General features: G+C 39.1%; 1 long non-coding RNA gene across 5 annotated transcripts in view; it reads left to right on the top strand.

Annotated features, from left to right (window-relative positions):
* Positions 1 to 318: 318 nt before the first annotated feature.
* The window catches only part of LOC147356951 (uncharacterized), a 40,218-nt gene continuing 22,079 nt past the window's right edge, over positions 319 to 18,457 (top strand). Inside the window, exons 1-2 of one of the 5 annotated variants that reach the window (XR_015142840.1) lie at positions 319 to 835; positions 1,760 to 1,851. This is a non-coding gene — a long non-coding RNA (uncharacterized LOC147356951). Of the gene's footprint in view, positions 836 to 1,759; positions 1,852 to 2,484; positions 2,601 to 18,457 lie in introns of those variants that run through there. The other 4 variants (XR_015142837.1, XR_015142836.1, XR_015142838.1 and 1 more) reach the window with 4 other exon arrangements.

Raw genomic sequence — 18,457 nt, 5'->3', positions numbered from 1 at the left:
TGTATTTTTCATATATTGATTTCAGTTAAAAAATAATTTTGTTATGCTTCACATGCTCTACCCACCTCTTGGAATTTAGATGATAAGGAAACCTCATCGCTACTATTCTCAGTGGTGGTGTGCTCACACAGTTGTTTACATAACGTCATCACACAGGACACCATGTGTTTTGACTTCATCCTTTCTGTGTAGTCAGACCAATCAAGATGGCTGTTCACCAGCTCTCTTGCTCCATCCGCTGCCCGACCAGTGCCTACTTCAGCTAAATGCTAAGCACAAGACGGACTTTTCTGCATAATTGCCCCAGACCCAGGCTGGTGCTTATTCTAATCAAAGGGGCAGTGAGCTGCCCCAGCCTCTGCTGGTTTCCCTGGTAACTAAAGAGCTCACGTGACATTAATTCCCCTCTAACTGGTAACCTCCCCCTACCCACTGACCCAGGGAGTGAAGGTGACTACTGCATCCTGCCTGCAGTCCACAGCGCACAGTCGGGTGTCGCTCTAGGACTCTGTTTCAGATGTGTGAGAGTGAAAGTCGTTCAGTCGTGTCTGACTCTCTGCAACCCATGGACTATACAGTCCACCCCAGGCCAGAATACTGGAGTGGGTAGCCTTTCCCTTCGCCAGGGGTTCTTCCCAACCCAGGGATCGAACTCAGGTCTCCCGCATTACAGGAAGATTTTTTACCAGCTGAGCCACCAGGGAAGCCCAAGAATACTGGCGTGGGTAGCCTATCCCTTCTCCAGCGGATCTTCCTGACCCAGGAATCCAACCAAGTTCTCCCTCATTGCAGGCGGATTCTTTACCAACTGAGCTATCAGGGAAACTTAAGATGTGTAAGTTCCCCCATTCTTTAAACCATTGATGTCTGTGTTGCTGACTCTGAGGCTCTTTTTCAGTCTCAAATCGGGGCCAGTACAGGCCTTGTAGGTCTGCAGGGTGCAGCCTAACAATTGGCGTAGCAGTCAGGACGCCAAGGGAAGCCCCACGAGTGTAGAGAGGTGGGGAAATACAGGCTGGGAATGGAAAATTGCAGGTTCTGTCCGCTAGTGAGTGGGGCCCCAAAGTTTTAGGGGTGATCCCGAAAGTTGTGGGGGAAATCCTGGGATGGCTATCTACAAGTGTGGGAAGTCTGGGGTGCCCTGTGGTGGCTGGCCTTGGTTAACGGAGGCTGCCAGGAGACCTGGAGAACAGTGGCTTCTAATGGCTCTGCTATTGTGTCAAAGAGAGCCTTCTGTTAAGTGGTTAAGCTAGCTTTCTAGAAGGAATTGGTATTTCTTTTGTGCCTTTGAGATGTGAATGAGCTGGCTTCTCTGGAACTTTAATCTGTGATTTCTAAGAGTAAAGGAGGAAAAAAAAAAAAAAGGAGCTTTTAAATAAACTTTATAGAAACAATTATGTCTGTCTAAAAGAGTCTGTCCAGATTTTGGTAACTTGAAGTTAAATGAAGAGAATTCATGACTATCTGGATCATTTCAAATAGGATACAGTACTGAAATATTGAGGCTTCCTTGATGGCTCAGTGGTAAAGCATCCACCTGTAATGCAGAAGACAAAGGATTGGGAAGTTCCCCTGGAGAAGGAAATGGCAATGCACTTCTTGCTTGAAGAATGCCATGGACATAGGAGCCTGAAGGGCTACAGTCCATGGGGCTGAAAAGAGTCATGTTTGAGAACTAAGACTGAGAACTAAGCTCACACACATGTTGAAATATTAATTGCTGAGCGGGGTCTCACTTTACCTGCCTATGCCTGCTTAGGACAGAACAAGCCTGAAGCATTATGTTTTTCAATCAGGAAATGCACAACTACTTGCTCCTTGGTTTTTGCCTAGGATTAAGGTTTTCAAGAGGTAGGATTTTAATACATCATAGTTCTTGTAACCAATTGTTATTGTTGTTTTTAATCAATTATGTTGTGATCCGATGTTTAACCATGCCTTTTTAAGTCTTTCTGTCATTGAAAGAAAGCTATTGTACTCAGGGGCTTCCCTGGTAGCTGAGCCAGTAAAGAATCCGCCAGCAATGCAGGAGACCCCTGTTCAATTTCTGGGTTGGGAAGATCCCCTGGAGGAGGGCATGGCAACCCACTCCAGTATTCTTGCCTGGACAATCCCCATGGACCGAGGAGCCTGGTGAACTACAGTCCATAGGGTCACAAAGATTCTGGCATGACTAAGCAACTAAGCACAGCACAGCATTGAACTCAGAGGCTTTTACAAAAGAGCTTCATCTATAAGAAGATTCTTAGAAAGGACATTCTGACAATAACAAAGTTAACACAAGGATTAGTTACTGAGTGAACCAGTGACTATGGTTGTCATCTTTATGGGTTTTTTTCTGAAATGCGACTGGTTTTGATCTGGGTTCTCCAGGTATAGAGAAGCCCATCCTCTTAAGTTGGTTTTGATTTATAGCAGTTTGGTAAACTCTACCTGTGAATAGAATTGAAGCATTTTCTTTTGCTTTCTCTCTGGTCCCTCTAGAAATTGGAGACTCTTGGGTTCTGAGCAACTTTATCAGGGGATTGGAAAAGACTGTCTCCTGGCATATGCCGGCATCTCAATATTTTGGGGACTTCTAGAAGAGAAAAACCACCAAGGTAGAGCCTTATGGAATGCCTTTGGCCTGGCTTTCCTGGCCTTGAGGCCTTTCGGGTATTCAGTCTGAGACCCCTGAGGACTTACCCCTCAGCTAGTTTGGAGGCATGTACATGGTCAATCCACTGGACCTGTTTTGCAAGCAAATTAGTTTTGATTGGCTGTGTTTGGTGGATTCAAGAGAATAATATTATGTTTCGATGGGTGTTAAATTCTAGTTCATTAATTGAGGTCTATATGTATTTGTTAGCGATACTTTTGTCCAGGAAAAGAAAATTATCTAGTGAAGTTATCACAGAGTGTAACTACTCATGGTATGTGACATTGCTTGCTTTAAGTTGCGACTAAAAGCGCATGTACAATGCTTGGGTGACAATTGGGTATAAGTGATAAAATGTGTGGCCTATAGTGTATCGCCCTTTACCATATCTGTCAGTAAACATAACTGACTGCCACTGAGCCCCCTGGGCTCTGCTGTGTGGAGTGGAATAGGCTGGCTTCCCAGTACACAAGTCCAGCTCATGGAATTAACTTTTTTTGTCTGTTTGCTTGGAAAGACCTAATGGGTCCAACCCTAAAGGCACCCAACATAACGTGGGGCGGCAGACCTGTACTGTGACTGCTGACTCCTGGCTAGGCCACCGGAGTGCTTCTTTTAAAGCCAAGCCTCCCTCACCCAGCGGGAGTAGCACTGGGTTTGTGAAAACCTGGAGTGGCCTTACCTTCCTTAAAAGAGACAGGGCACTGCTGCTATTGATTCCCTTCCCACTGACCCAGCAAGTGCTTGGCTCTAAAATTTGCCCACATCCTGGCAAATAACTGTTCTGAGCAAACTACGTGTCTTACCCTTGATACCCTTTGGCTGCTGTTCTCTGTGTCTGTGGTATCTGGTTGCAGTGCCCCCTTTCACCTGACCCCAGAGGTATGGAGGAGGGGCGGACCGAAGTTGTCAGGGTTGTGCAGGGTATGTAGGGGTGGGGTGTATGATCAGGCCACTCAACATGGCTGTCCTCAGCTTCTCTGTATGTTTCCTGCCTGACCAGCACCTGCTTCACCTAAACCCCAAGTGCATGACTGGTCTTCCTACATATTTGCCCCAGGCCCCAGCCGGTGATATGTGTGGGCTCAGTAGTTCAGTCGTGTCTGACTTTTTGTGGCCCCATGCAGCCCACCAGGCTCTTCTGTCCATGGAATTCTCCAGTCTAGAATACTGGAGTGGGTTTCCATTTCCTCCTCCAGGGGAATCCTCTAAACCCAGGGATCGAACCTGTGTCTCCTGAGTCTCCGGCATGGGCAGGTGGATTCTTTACCACTAGCACCGCCTGGGAAGACCCCAGCTGGTGATTGTTTTTATCAAACGGGCAGTGAGAAGCATGACCTTCTGCTGGTTCCTCTGGTAACTAGTGAGCCCACCTGACATCAATTCCCTGTAACTGGGTAATCTCCCCTGCCTGCAGGGAGTGCAGATGGGCATCCTGTCCCACCCACTGCCCATAGCATACAGTGGGGCATCGCTCTAGGACCCCACTCAGATGTGTAAGCTCCCCCCATCCACTAAAGCAGCAGTCCCCAAACTTTTTGGCACCAGGGACCTGTTTCATGGAAGACAATTTCTTCATGGGTGGGGGTGAGGGAAGGTTTCAGGATGATTCAAGCACATTTTATATATTGTGCCCTTTGTTTCTAACATAAAGCTACTGCTGATCTGACAGGAGGTACAAGGTTCCCAACCCAGAGCTTGGGGACCCTGCATTAAATGACTAATGTCTCTGTTGCTAAATCTGGGTAAGTGCAGCCTTGTAGGCCTGTGGGGGTACAGCCCAACAACTGTATTACCAAACCACTGAGAATAAAATGATGGTAGTGCATACATTAATCTAAGTAAACAATTTCAGTGCTTCCAGTGTTGGAAGACTTAAAAAGAAGATTAAAAAAAAATAAAACACATTCTCTGTATTTACACAGTGGAATAATGTGTCTGGGGTGTCTGGAATAACTATAGACACAGACAAAAATACAAAAGAGAGCACTAAGGAGTGTGTGCTAAGTGTCCGATGATTGAGGGGTAGATCAGTAAATCCAGAGATAGATTTTAAAGATATAGTGATTTTTCAACTGAAAAATAAGTGGTTTAGAAAAATTTCACATGTACTGTCAGTGTTCAGTCACTCAGTGACTCTTTAAAGCCCAATTGACTGCAGTTCATCAGGCTTTTCTGTCCTTCACTATCTCCTGGAGTTTGCCCAAATTCATGTCCACTGAGTTACGATCCCATCCAGACATCTCATCTTCTGTTGCCCCCTTCTCCTTCTGCCCTTAGTCTTTCCCAGCATCAAGGTCTTTTCGAATGAGTGGGACCTTTGCATCAAGGGGCGAAAGTATTGGAGCTTCAGCATCAGTCCTTCCAATGAATATTCAGGGTTGATTTCCTTTAGGATTGACTGGTTTGATCTATTTGCTGCCAAAAAGACTCTCAAACGTCTTCTCCGCCACCGCAGTTCAAAAGCATCAATTCTTTGATGCTCACCTTTCTTTATGGTCTAACTCTCCTATCCATACACAACTACTGGAAAAACTATAGCTTTGACTATATGGGCCTTTGTTGGCACAGTGATGTCTCTGCTTGTTAATACACTGTCTAGGTTTAAGCATCTTTTAATTCCATGTATGATAATAGTTAAACCATGTAAGAATGGTTAAGAGAGTCATTGTGAAAGCATTCCAGGTGGAAAAAAAAAATTATAAAAGAAAAAAAACTCATGGATTGTTTTGTTATTAGATTCTGGGGTTTTTGTTTGGGTTTTTTTGTTTGTTTTTCCTTTTTTTTTTTTTTTCCATCCAGAGGCTTCCTCTGGGCTTTGCTGCTGCTGCTGCTAAGTGGCATGAGTTGTGTCCGCCTCTGTGTGACCCCATAGACGGCAGCCCACCAGGCTCCTCTGTCCCTGGGGTTCTCCAGGCAAGAATACTGGAGTGGGTTGCCATTTCCTTCTCCTCCTCTGGGCTTTAAGCACTCTCATTCTCCTGAAGTCAAATGTTTTATATTCACATTACAGAGTCTCTTACAGGCAGAAGAGACTGTATAAGGTAGCAAGGTGTGTTGGTCCTTAGGAACAAAATAGTTGTGAAAGGCCTTATAAATAGATCTTATAAAGTTACATAGGAGAGTCTGTCTCTTCTACAAAATAAACTTTTCACTGAAACCTCCAAGTTGGGTTCCTCATTCTTCTAAATCTTCCTAACTTCAAATTTAGGGCTTAATTTCATTGTATTATTTCCCCTACTTCCCTAATCTTGTCATTTCTCCCCCTCAGGGACATTTTAGACTAACTGATGAATCAGTAAACCTTTGCTTCTGCTTTCTCCATGATCCAGGGAATGTTGACAATTTGCAATAGTGTTCTTTACAGCATTGGACTTTACTTTCACCATCAGGCACATCCACAAGTGAGTTTTGTTTCTGTTTGGCCCAGCCACTTCATTCTTTCTAGAGCTATTACTAATTGCCCTCTTCTCTGCCCCAGTACATGTTGGACACCTTCTGACCTGGGGGGCTTATCTTCCAGTGTCATATATTTTTGCCTTTTCATGCTGTTTATGCAGGTACTCATGGCAGGAATACTGGAGTGGTTTACCATTCTTTTCTCCAATGGACCATGTTTTGTCAGAACTTGTCACTATGACCTGTCCATCTTGGGTAGCCCTACACAGCATGGATCGTGGCTTCACTGAGTTATGCAAGACTGTTCCCCATGTCAAAGCTGTACAGACAACATTTGATCTGTGTTTTCCCAGTCTCTCTTCTTGAATTATAGAAATGATTAGCCAAAACATAGTGGACATTTTCACTTGCTATATGCAAACAAATCAAATTTAGAATATCTAAAATAGAGCCATCATCATACCTTCCAAGCTTCTTCTCTTTTAGTTCTAGGTATCTCGTAAAACAGTAACAACCAATACTCATTTTCTCAAGCCAGAAATCTGAGAGTTGTTTTGTTGCCTCCTACTGCTAATTATCATTAAGTCATATTTGCTTTACCCCTTTCTGTAAACCACTTTCCATTCCACTGCTACTCTGCTGGTCCATAACACAATCATCTATTTTCTGGATGATTGCAAATTGGTTCCTCCTGGTTAATCTCCAGTCTACTCTTTCTATTTATAATGTGTTCTTCAAACGGCACCTTGACTTACATTTTTTAAATGAATATATGATTATGTCCTTTCTCCTTACCAAGTTCTTTAGAAGCTTCCCATTCTCTTCTGGCTAAAAGTAAAAAGTCCTGAATACTGCTTGCAATGCCCTGTGTGATTTGTTCTCTGCTCACTATTCTATTTTTATCTCCTGTCAGGTAGAAAATGGCCTCACACATTTATGATCGATTTTGAAATAAATGCATGTTCCCAGCTAGAGCGAGTTCAGTAATTTTATTTGAAGGAATTTTGCTCATTCCTGGAATGAATACTTTTTAACTTTTAGTCATTGAAAATGAGTTCGGCAAAGATAGCTAAGGAATGACTTCATTTCTAAAACATCACCTCAGCATGACATTTCTCTAAGATGGAATATAATAATTTATTCCACTTATGACAAATGTTTTTTTAAAGATATTCATCACCGTAAAGGACATTCTAAATGGGTCCTTGTTTTGAAGAATGCTATTTAGCTTCAGACTCTTTACTTAATCCATATTTAAAAGGAGCTCAAAACATGAACTCAAATACAATTCAATCACCAAAAAAAGGGAATTGGACAAAATTGGTTAATTGGTTAATATATGCTTGGAAATTTGTTTAGGTAGAAAAAATGTCCCACGTACTCAGTGTAAATTTAGAAATGAATGCATAGTCCTGACATGTAAGAAGAAATTAAAAAAAAAAAACAAAAACAACTTAAGTTTTGTAAATGTAAGGCATTAACATAGATGGATTAATTTAATTCCAATAATTATGCACTTACTAACTTCTTTAATATTTACTTCTTTGTGGAAAAGTTATTTTATTATTTTACCTACAGTATTTAAACTATCATATAAGGCATTTGCTAATAATATGCAATAGTATGTAAACTAAGAAGTGTACATCAAGAACTTTATTTTTTAATTTTTAATTCTTTTTAAAACGTTTTTATTTTATATTTCAGTATGGTTAATTAACAATGTTGTGTTAATCTCAGGTGTACAGCAAAGTGATTTAATTATACATATATTATATATCTATTCTTTTTCAAATTCTTACCCCTTTTAGGTTATTACAGAATATTGAGCAGAGTTCCCTGTGCTATACAGTAGGTCCTTGTTGGCTATTTGTTTTATATATTTTTAAAATTAATTTTATTGGTGTATTATGGCATCTAGTCTCATAACTCCATGGCAAATAGAAGAGAAAAAAGGATAAACTGACAGATTTTATTTCCTTGGCCTCCAAAATCACTACAGACAGTGACTGCAGCCACAAAATTAAAAGATGTTTGTTTTTTGGAAGGAAAGCTATGGCAAACTTAGGGTATTAAAAAGCAGAGCCTTCATTTTGCTGACAAAGGTCTATATAGTCACAGCTATAGATTTTCCAGTCATCATGTATGCATGTGAAAGTTGGACCATAAAGAAGCCTGAGCACTTAAGAATTGATGCCAAAGAACTGGTGCTGGAGAAGACTCTTGAAAGTCCTTGGGACTGCAAAGAGATCAAATCAGTAAATCCTAAAGGAAATCAACTTCATCATCAGTGATGATGAAGCTCCAATAACTTGGCCACCTGATGCAAAGCATTGACTGATTGGAGAATACTCTGATTCTGGGAAAGATTGAGGACCAGAGGCGAAGCGGGTAATAGAGGATGAGATGGTTGGATGGTATCAGTGACTCATAGCATCAATGGACATGAGTTTGAGCAAACTCTGGGAGATAGTGAAGGACAGGGAAACCTGGATCTCTACAGCCCATGGGGTCCCAAAGAGTCGGACACAACTTGGCAACTGAACAACCATTGGAGTATAGTTGATTTACAGTAGTGTGTTAGCTTCTGCTGTACAACAAGGTGAATCACTTACACATATACCCTACCCACTCTTTTAGATTCTTTTCCTATATAAACCTTTACAGAATATTAAGTCATGTTCCTTGTTCTGTACAGATGGTTCTTATTAGTAATCTATTGTATGTATAGCAGTGCATGTTTCAATCCCAGTCTCCTAATTTACCCATTCTCCTCCTTCCTCCTTATGTGTGTTAGTCACTCAGTTGTGTCTGACTCTTTGCAACCCCATGGAGTGTGGCCCACCAGCCTCCTCCATCCATGGGATTTTCCAGGCAAGAATACTGGGGTGGGATACCATTTCCTTCTCCAGGGGATATTCTTGACCCAGGGATTGAACCTGAGTCTCCTGTATTGCAGGCAGACTTTACCATCTGTGCAACCAGGGAAGCCCTTCCTCCTTATAATCATAAGTTTGTTTGTTTGTTTTTTTCTACATTTGTCACTGTTTTTTCCATAAATGAGTTCATTTGTACAATTTTTTTAGATTTCACATGTAAGTGATATCATATATTTATTCTTCTCTATCTCACTTCACTCATTATGACAATCTCTGGGTCTATCCATGTCCCTACAAAGGGCAGTATTTCCTCCTTTTCCATGACTTAGTAATACTCCATTGTATATATGTACCACATCTTTTTTTATCCATTCCTCTGTTGATGGACATTTAGGTTGCTTCCATGTCCTGGCTATTGCAAATAGTACTGCACTAGGGTGCATGTATCTTTTCAAATTATGGTTTTCTCTGGCTATATTCCCAGGATTGGGATTGTAGTACCATATGGGAGCTCTTTTTTCAGTTTTTTAAGGAACCTCAGTAATGTACTCCATAGTGGCTATACCACTGTGACATATGATATGACCTAACTTGTGTATTAAAAATATCATAGTGGCTGTACCAATTTGCATCCCCACCAACATTGTAGGAAGGCTCACTTTTCTTCACTTCCTCTCCAGCATTTCTTATTTGCTGGAGAATCAAAAAAAAAACAAAAAGCAAAAAAAAATTTTTGATGATCACTATTCTGACTGATGTGAAATGATACCTCATTGTAGTTTTAATTTGCATTTCTCTAATAATTTGTGGAGTTGGGAGTCTTTTTATGTGGCTTTAGTCATCTATATATCTTCTTTGGAGAAATGTCTATTCAGATCTTCCAATGTTTTAAAGGAATTTGGTTGTTGTTGTTACTGAACTGCATGAGCTATTTATATATTTTGGAGATGAATACCTTGTCAGTTGGTTGCATTGTTGCAAATATTTTCTCCCATTCTGTGGGCTGTCTTTTCATTTTATTTATGACTTCCTTTGCTCTGCAAAAGTTTTTAAGTATAATTAGGTCCCATTGGTTTATTTTTGTTTCATTTTCATTACTCTAGGAGGTGAATCAATAAAGATCTTGCTAAAATTTATGTGAGAGGGCTTCTTTCTATGTTTTCCTCTAAGTGTTTTATAGTACCTAGTCCTATGTTTTGGTCTTTAATTCACTGTTTATTTTTGTGTGTGGTGTTCAAGCTTCCATTGTGGCTCAGCTGGTAAAGAATCTGCCTGCAATGCAGGAGATATGGGTTCGATCTCTAGGTTGGAAAGATCCCCTGAGAAGGGAAAGGCTACCCACTCCAGTATTCTAGCTTAGAGAATTCCATTGACTGTATAGTCCACAGGATTGCAAAGAGTTAGATACGACTGAGTGAATTTCACATGGTGTTCTAATTGAATTCTTTATATGTAGCTGTCCAATTTTCCTAGCACCACCACTTACTGAAGGCAGTGTCATTTCTCCACTGTATATTCTTTCCTCCTTTTTATAGATTAGGTGACCATAGGTTCATGGATTTACCTCTGGGCTTTCTATCCTATTCTGTTGATCTAGATTTCTTCTTTTTGTGCCAGTACCATACAGTTGTGATTACTGTAGCTTTATAGTACAGTCTGAAGTCAGAGCAAGTGATTCCTTTAATTAAGAAAAAAAAAACTCTAAAAAATTAAGGAAAGATATCAAAAAGAGATAAGTCATAAGTGCTTAGAGGAAATTAAAATCATATTCACCATAGGTGGTGCATGGGCTTCCCTGGTGGCTCAGACAATGAGGCATCTGCCTGCAATGTGGGAGACCTGGGTTTAATCCCTGGGTTGGGAAGATCCCCTGTAGGAGGGGATGGAAACCCACTCAGTTTTTTGTGCCTGGAGAATCCTTAAGGACAGAGGAGCCTGGCAGGCTGCAGTCCATGGGGTCGCAAAGAGTCAGACACAACTGAGTGATTCAGCACACAGCACATAGGTGGTGCATAGTTTCAGGAGAGTAGATGTTATGGGGGACATTTGTTTCAAGACAGTGGTAGCTATGTGGACAAAAAGCCATATAATTGATTTCTGTAATGAATGGAACTTTTGTTGTTGTTCAGTCTCCCAGTCACGTCCAACTCCTTGAGACCCCATGGACTACAGCACACCAGGCTTCCCTATCCCTCACCATCTCCTAGAGTTTGCCCAAGTTCATATTCATTGCATCGGTGATGATGTCCAGGCATCTCATCCTCTGACACCTCTTCACCTTCTGCCCTCAATCTTTCCCAGCATTGGGGACTTTTCCAATGAGTTGTCTATTCATGTCTGATGATCTAAACACTGAAACTTCACCTTTAGTATCAGTCCTTGCAGTCAGTATTCAGGGTTGATCTCCCTTAAGATGGACTGGTTTAATCTCCTTGCTGTCCAAGGGAATTTCAGGAGTCTTCTCCAGCACCACGGTTCGAAGGCATCAATTCTTTGGCATTCTGTCTTATTTACAGTCCAGCCATCACAACCATACATGACCACTGGGAAAACCATAGCCTTGCTATACAGACTCTTGTCAGCAAAATAGTGTCTGTTTTTTCAACGCACTGTCTAGGTTTGTCATCGCTTTCCTGCCAAGAAGCAAGCATCTTCTAATTTCATGGCTGCAGTCACCGTCCATAGTGACTTTGACACCCAAGAAGAGGAAATCTGTCACTGTTTTCACCTTTTCCCCCTCTATTTGCATGCAGTAATGGGGCCGGATCGCCATGATCTTAGGTTTTTATTTTTTTTTTACTCTTAAAAGTGTTCTGGTTTTCTTTTTTTTTTTTTTTAATTTTATTTTATTTTTAAACTTTACATAATGGTATTAATATTAAGTCTTAAGCCGGCACTTTCACTCTCCTCCTTTACCCTCATCAAGAGTCTCTTTAGTTCCTCTTTGCTGTCTGTCATTAGAGTGGTATCATCCACATATCTGAGGTTGTTGATGTCTTTCCGCATTGACGTATGGAAGTAGGCCTTTCCAAATGACGACTTTCCAGGCTAACAGCTAAAGGAGGATGATGAAATGAATGTGAAGTTTTGGTTTAGAAAATATGGAAAAGCTCCTAATTAGAACTCATATATTGTATGAGCCTTTTGACCTGTCTCCACTTGGATCAGCTATATGTCTAACTGGATAAAACTCCAGCAGTTCTCTCCCATATGAAATGGTTTATAGATGGATGCCTCTTGCTAAGGAAGGAGAAACAAAGGAGAAACAATCAGTCCTTGATTTTCATCCTTGGAATTAATCTTATGTTTAAATAAAAATTTCTCTTCTTTTGAACTATCATTATGTCTCATATCTGTTCATGGCAATCAAAATAAGTAATACTTATGATTATTTCAAATATTTGATTTCTTTAGTGTCTTTGTGAAATAGATTTTCTTTGGAAGTTTTCACTAAATAAAGTGTATGTGATTCCAAAGTTTAAGAAAGCAGTATGTTTGAATTGCAAAGTCAATATTTCCTCCAATTATTTAATCAAGAAAAATGCCTGTAAATTACTTTTGAGTAATAAGCCATTTGTTTTTTTAGTGTCCTTAATGTATGTTTGTGTTTTTTTTAATGCATTTGCTAATTTTAGGTTTTTATTTTAATGGCAAAAATAAATGGTTTAATTAAAATGTTAAATTCTTTTTAACTGTCTCTAATTTTTTTCTCATTGTTATAAAATATATCCTATTTATTAATACATTGTAATGTATAATAGTTTATCTTCATTGAAAATTGCACACAAGGTATATAATAAAAACAAACATATTTACAATATATACCAAGCACTCTGCTAAGTACCTGACATATATTAACTCCTGTAATTCTAGTGATAATCATTCAAGATAGAACCTAGTTACAGTAGCCCCCATAGGGAGATGAGTAAACTGAAGACCAGAGATCATGTGCCTGGCCCAAGGTCACTCAGCTGCATGTTAGCAAAACTGGAATTTGAGATTATGCATTTAGGCCTCAGAGTCTTCACTCTTAATTACCATTCTCTCAATCCCCACTACCCACCCCAAGCCCGCCCCTCACCTTTCTAGTTCACTCTGCAGAAATGCTTCTTTAACAAGTCCTTAATTATAACATAGCTTGCCACCTACCCAAGGCTCATGGTTTAGATAATACAAGCATCGCTGAGTAGCTCCAGAAGTAACTTAAGGTTTAATTTATGACAATATGAGTAACTCCTTATTAATATCCAGGAAGTACTGACCAGTTTGCAAGGTAATCCAAGTGAATATGTCACTAGAAAATTTCCCTACAAGTTTGAAAATAAATGGGCTGAAACTGTATGTAGTCATGTCTCTAATACTATAAAAAAAATCTTTTTACTTCCTCTTCAGTTTCATTCATTAGCTTTTTGTTTGTATTTTAGTGATCACATAGTAAACGATTATTTTTAGGAAGGCAGTAGCTACAATTAAGAATATTATAGAGGACATAGAGACCAAAGAAAAAGATTGCACATCTTCAGATTATGATTATATTCAATAGGTTTTTAGTACCATGTATTTGTAGATGGTTCAGAAAATCTTTTTCTTCTTTGGTTTACTATTTGTATTGAAGTATAGTTGATTTAAAATATTTAAAGTGTACAACATAGTTCTCCAATATTATTGATTAATACAATCTATAAATAAATCAAATATTCATTTAAATTTATTACAAAATAATGACATTCTTGTGATGTACAACATATCCTTGTAGCTTATTTATTTTATAATAAATAAGTAGCTTATACCTCTTAATCCCCTTCCTCTGTCTTGCCCAACCCGCCTTCCCACTGGTAACCACTAGTGTGTTCCCTGTATCTATGTAGACATAGACACAGACATAAAATTTAAATAGACATAAAATTTATGTCTATTTTTGTTATATTCATCTGCGTGTTTTAATTTTTAGATTCTACCTATAAGTGATAACACAGTATTTGCCTTTCTCTTTCTGATTTGTTTTATTAAACAGAATACCGTCTGAGTCCATTGATGTTGTTTTAAATGGCAAAATTTCTTTCTTCGTTTATGGCTGAGTAATATTCGGTTTTGTGTATGTGCATGTATATATAGATATATACAAAACACCCAGAATTGCCACAGCACTCGAGAAAAAAAGAACAAAACTATAGGTATCACATTCCTTGACTTCACAAGATTCTACAAAGCTCAGTAATCAAAATAGCATTATATATATGGATATATGTACATATATATCACACACCATTCATTTATTTGTGGATTCTTAGATTGCTTCCTTATACTGGCTACTGTAAGTAATGCTGCTATTAACATTGGGGTCCATGTTTAAGCTAGTGTTTTCATTTTCTTCCAATATATACCCAGATGTGGAACTGCTAGATAATATGGTAGCTCTATTTTTAATTTTATGAGGAACCACCGTACTATACCAACTTACATTTCCACCAACACTGTGCTAGGGTTCCCTTTCCTCCACATCCTCTTCAACATTTGATACTTTCAGACTTTATGATAGTAGTCATTATGGTAGGCATGAGATTATGTCTTATTGTGGTTTTGATTTTCATTTCTCTGATGACTAGCAATTTTGAAAATATATTCATGTGCCTGTTGGTCATCTATATACCTTGTTTGAAAAAAAAAAGTTTATTCAGATTCTTTGCCCATTTTTAAAAATTGGGGTTTGTTTGTTCTGATACTGAGCTGTACTAGCTGATTATATATTTTGTGTATTAACCCCTCATTGGTTGTATCATTTGCAAATAGTGTCTCCCAAAAAACACTAAGCTGTCTTTTCATTTTGGAAACATTTCCCTTTGCTGTGTGAAAAGTTTTGTTTAATTGGTCCCATTTGGCTTTTGTTTTGGTTTGTTCGCTTTTGTTTCTTTTGCTTTGGGAACAGATGCAAAAATATATTGCTATGATTTATATGAAAGTGTTCTGACTGTTATTTTCTAAGATTTTTATGATTTTAGATCTTACATTCAAGTCTTTAATCTAATTTGAGTTTATTGTATATACTGTGATAAAATGTTCTAATGTCATTTTTTACATATAGTTTTTCAATTTACCCAGAAACACTTATTGAGGTTACTGCCTTTTCTCTATTTTATATTCTTGACTACTTATTCGCAGGTTAATTGACCATAAATTCAGGTGTTTATTCCTAGGCTCTCTGTTCTGTTTCACTGATTTATGTCCAATTTTTGTGATGGTATGAGACTGTTTTGATTACTTTTGCATTGTAATATTCTGTGACATCAAGGACTGTGATATCTCCAGTTTTGTTCTTTTTTTTCCTCAAAGTTGATTTAGTAATTCTAAGTCTTTTGTGGTTCCATGTAAAATTTAGGATTATTTATTCTAGTTCTGTGTAAAACGTCATGGGTAATGACATTCAATTCAATCCCTATCAAAAAAGGGGACTGCACTAAATCTATAGATTGCTTTGAGTAGCATAGACATTTTAACAATAATTCTTCCAATTCATGAACTTAAGATATTGTGCTATTTCCTTGTTTCATCTTAAACTCCCTCATCAGTGTTTTATAATGTTCAGAGTATAGGTTTTTACCTTCTTGGTTAAATTTATTTCTAAGAATTCTATTCTATTTCATGCAATTTTCATGCAACCCAAAAAATGGATTGTTTTCTTGGTTTCCTTTTGATAGTTCATGATTAGTGTATAGAAAAAAGCAATACATTTCTTTATATTAATTGTATATCCTGCAACTTGAGTGAATTTATTAATTCTGAGAATTTTCTTGGTAGAGAAGTTAGAGTTATCTTTATATAGTATCATGACATCTACATATAGTGACAGATTCAATTCTTCCCTTCTGATTTGAATGGCTTTTACTTCTTTTTCTTGGCTGAATGCTGTGACTAGGATTTGCAACACTAAGTCAGATAGAAGTGCTGGGAGTAATGGTATTATTCCTGATTTTTGAAGAAAACCTGAATTTTTTCCATGGTTGAATATGATGTTAGCTGTAGGTTTGTTATAAACCACCTTTATCATGTTGAGACATGTCCCCTCTATACTAATTTTGATGAGAGATTTTATGGAATCAGTGTTGGACTTTTGTCAAATGCTTTTCCTTTGTCTATTGAAATGATTATATGATTTTAATTCTTTTTTATGAATGAGGTATATCACATTGATCTATGGATATTGAACAATACTTGCATCCCTGAAATAGATTCCACATGATCATGAATTCAGTTTGCTAATATTTTATTTAAGGTTATTGTGTCTATTTTCATCAGAGGTATCGGTCTGTAATTTTCTTTTGTTATTGTATCTTTGTCTGGCTTAACTATCAGGGTAATGCTGGCCCTGTAGAGTCAACTTGATTCCATACACTTCAATTTTTTGAAATAGTTTGAGAAGTATAGATTTTAGCTCTTTTTTATATGTTTGGTAGACATCCTCTAAGAAGCTATCTGGTCCTGGACTTTTGTTTGGAGTTTTTTGATTCCTAACTCAATTTCTCCACCAGTGATCAGCATGTTCAGATTGTCTATTTCTGCCTGATTCAGTCTTACACAGTATCATTCCTTGCCAGTAGTGGGGAGCTGCATCACAGAGCAAGGAGGGCTGTTGCAGGCACTTGGTGGGTCTGGGCAGGCCGTGGTGGGCTCAGCCTCATAGTCCAAGACCACTTCCGATACGCTGCTTGAGAAACATAAGAGGCTGGAGCAGGGGACTGACTAAGCAGAAATACATTTCAGAGAGGTTTTGGAAAACAGCCTTGAGTCCTGCTCAGTTTCAGTCTATTTTCTCTGCCTTGTTTCAGGAGTTAGCAAGTGTGTGCGTATCTTTCACAGACAGAGTCTAGGTTACTTATAGCCATCCTATTAGTCCCACTGGTTTTCTAACCAGCTAAGGGAATCATCTTACTGGTGTTGGACCCTAGGGCTGGAGTGTCCAGTGTATGGTTCAAACTGATCACTCCCCCGGGGGGGATCTCCACCCGTGTAATTCTCCTCTTATTCCATAGCCCCTCCCATGGGCACAATCCTGACACCATGTTTCTCTTCTCTTCATACCACATTCTGTGTGAATATTTCTTACAGTCCTACTTGTATAAAAGTTTTTCTGCCAGTCTGAAGTTAGTTTTCAGCAGGAGTCTCTCCATATGTAGATGTGTTTTTGATGCGTTCATGGGGGAGGTGAGCTCCAGGTTCTCCTATTCCACCTTCTTGATCTGAATCCCTTGATTTGGTTTGGTTTCTCCTTAAAAGAAATGACTTAATTAAGTTCTGTTCAAACCTTACTTTTCAAATGGATATATATATATATATATATATACACATAGTATGTATATGTGTGCATGTGTGTATATATATATATACACATATATACATGTATATATGTGTATATAACACTCTTGTGATACTGTGATTTACAATAAATATATATTTAGTTTTTGTTCGTGGTTTCTGACTCAGGGCTCCAAAAACTCGGGATTTCCTCAGAGTTGAGAGTGATAAAGCTGTCTTTTGTTACATTCGTAAGGTGACTTTGAGAAAGCACTTTAAGTGGGTGCTGATTGCTGCTGGAACCAACCTCATAACTTAATTAGAGGATTGGAAATTTTAGTCCCATCCCCCCCACCACCTGGGGAGGAGACTGGGGGAGAAGGTGGGAGTTAGGTCATTGGCTATTAGCAAAAGATTTATTGACTATCCCTGCATAATGAAGCCTCCATAAGACCCAAAGGACATGGTATGAAGGTTTTTCATGGTAGTGAACAGGTGGAGTTCTGGGGAGAGAGGCATGTTTGGAGAGGACATGGATGTTCTGAGTCCTTTCCCCATAATTTTCCCTTTGCATTCCTTCCATCTGGCTATTCCCAAGTTATAACTCTTTGTAATGAATCGGTAATCTAGTAAGTAAAATGTTTTTTCTGAGTTGTGTGCCATTCTAGCAAACTTAACCCAAGTAGGATGTCATGGGAACCTCTGATTTATAATCAGTCAGAAGCATGGAACCAAGAACAAAGATGGCAGAGTAGAAGGATCTGTGCTCATCTCCTGTGAGAACACCAAGATCACAACTAACTGCTGAACAGCCATCCACAGGAAAATGTTGGATTCCACCCCCACCCCCGCCTGCTGCAAAAGATACCCAACATCCAGGGCAAAGGAGAAGCCCCAACAAGATTGTAGGAGGGGAAACATTGCATTTAGCATCATACCTCAGACTGGCCAGAGACTCTTGGAGGGCACAAACAAAACCTTGTGTGCACTGGGACTGAGGAAAAAGAGCAATGACCCCCATAAGAGACTGAGCCAGACCCCGCTTTGAGTGTTTGAGTGTCTCCTGTGGAGGCACAGGTCAGCAGTGACCTGCCACAGGGACAGGGGTTCTGGCTGCAACAGACTTGGAAGACGCAGCATAAGTCCTCTTGGAGGAGGTCACCATTAGCTCCACTACAGAGCCACTGAGTAGACGACCCACAAACTGGAGAACAATTATACCAAAGAAGTTCTTGCACTGTTGCAAAATTCTAGG

Source organism: Bos grunniens, chromosome 16 (assembly GCF_055505025.1).
Source record: "Bos grunniens cultivar Pamir isolate PY7600 chromosome 16, Bosgru_T2T1.0, whole genome shotgun sequence".
Classification (NCBI taxonomy): Eukaryota; Metazoa; Chordata; class Mammalia; order Artiodactyla; family Bovidae; genus Bos; species Bos grunniens.
Note: the sequence above shows the minus strand (reverse complement) of the source record. Positions and strands in the feature narration are given on the sequence as shown.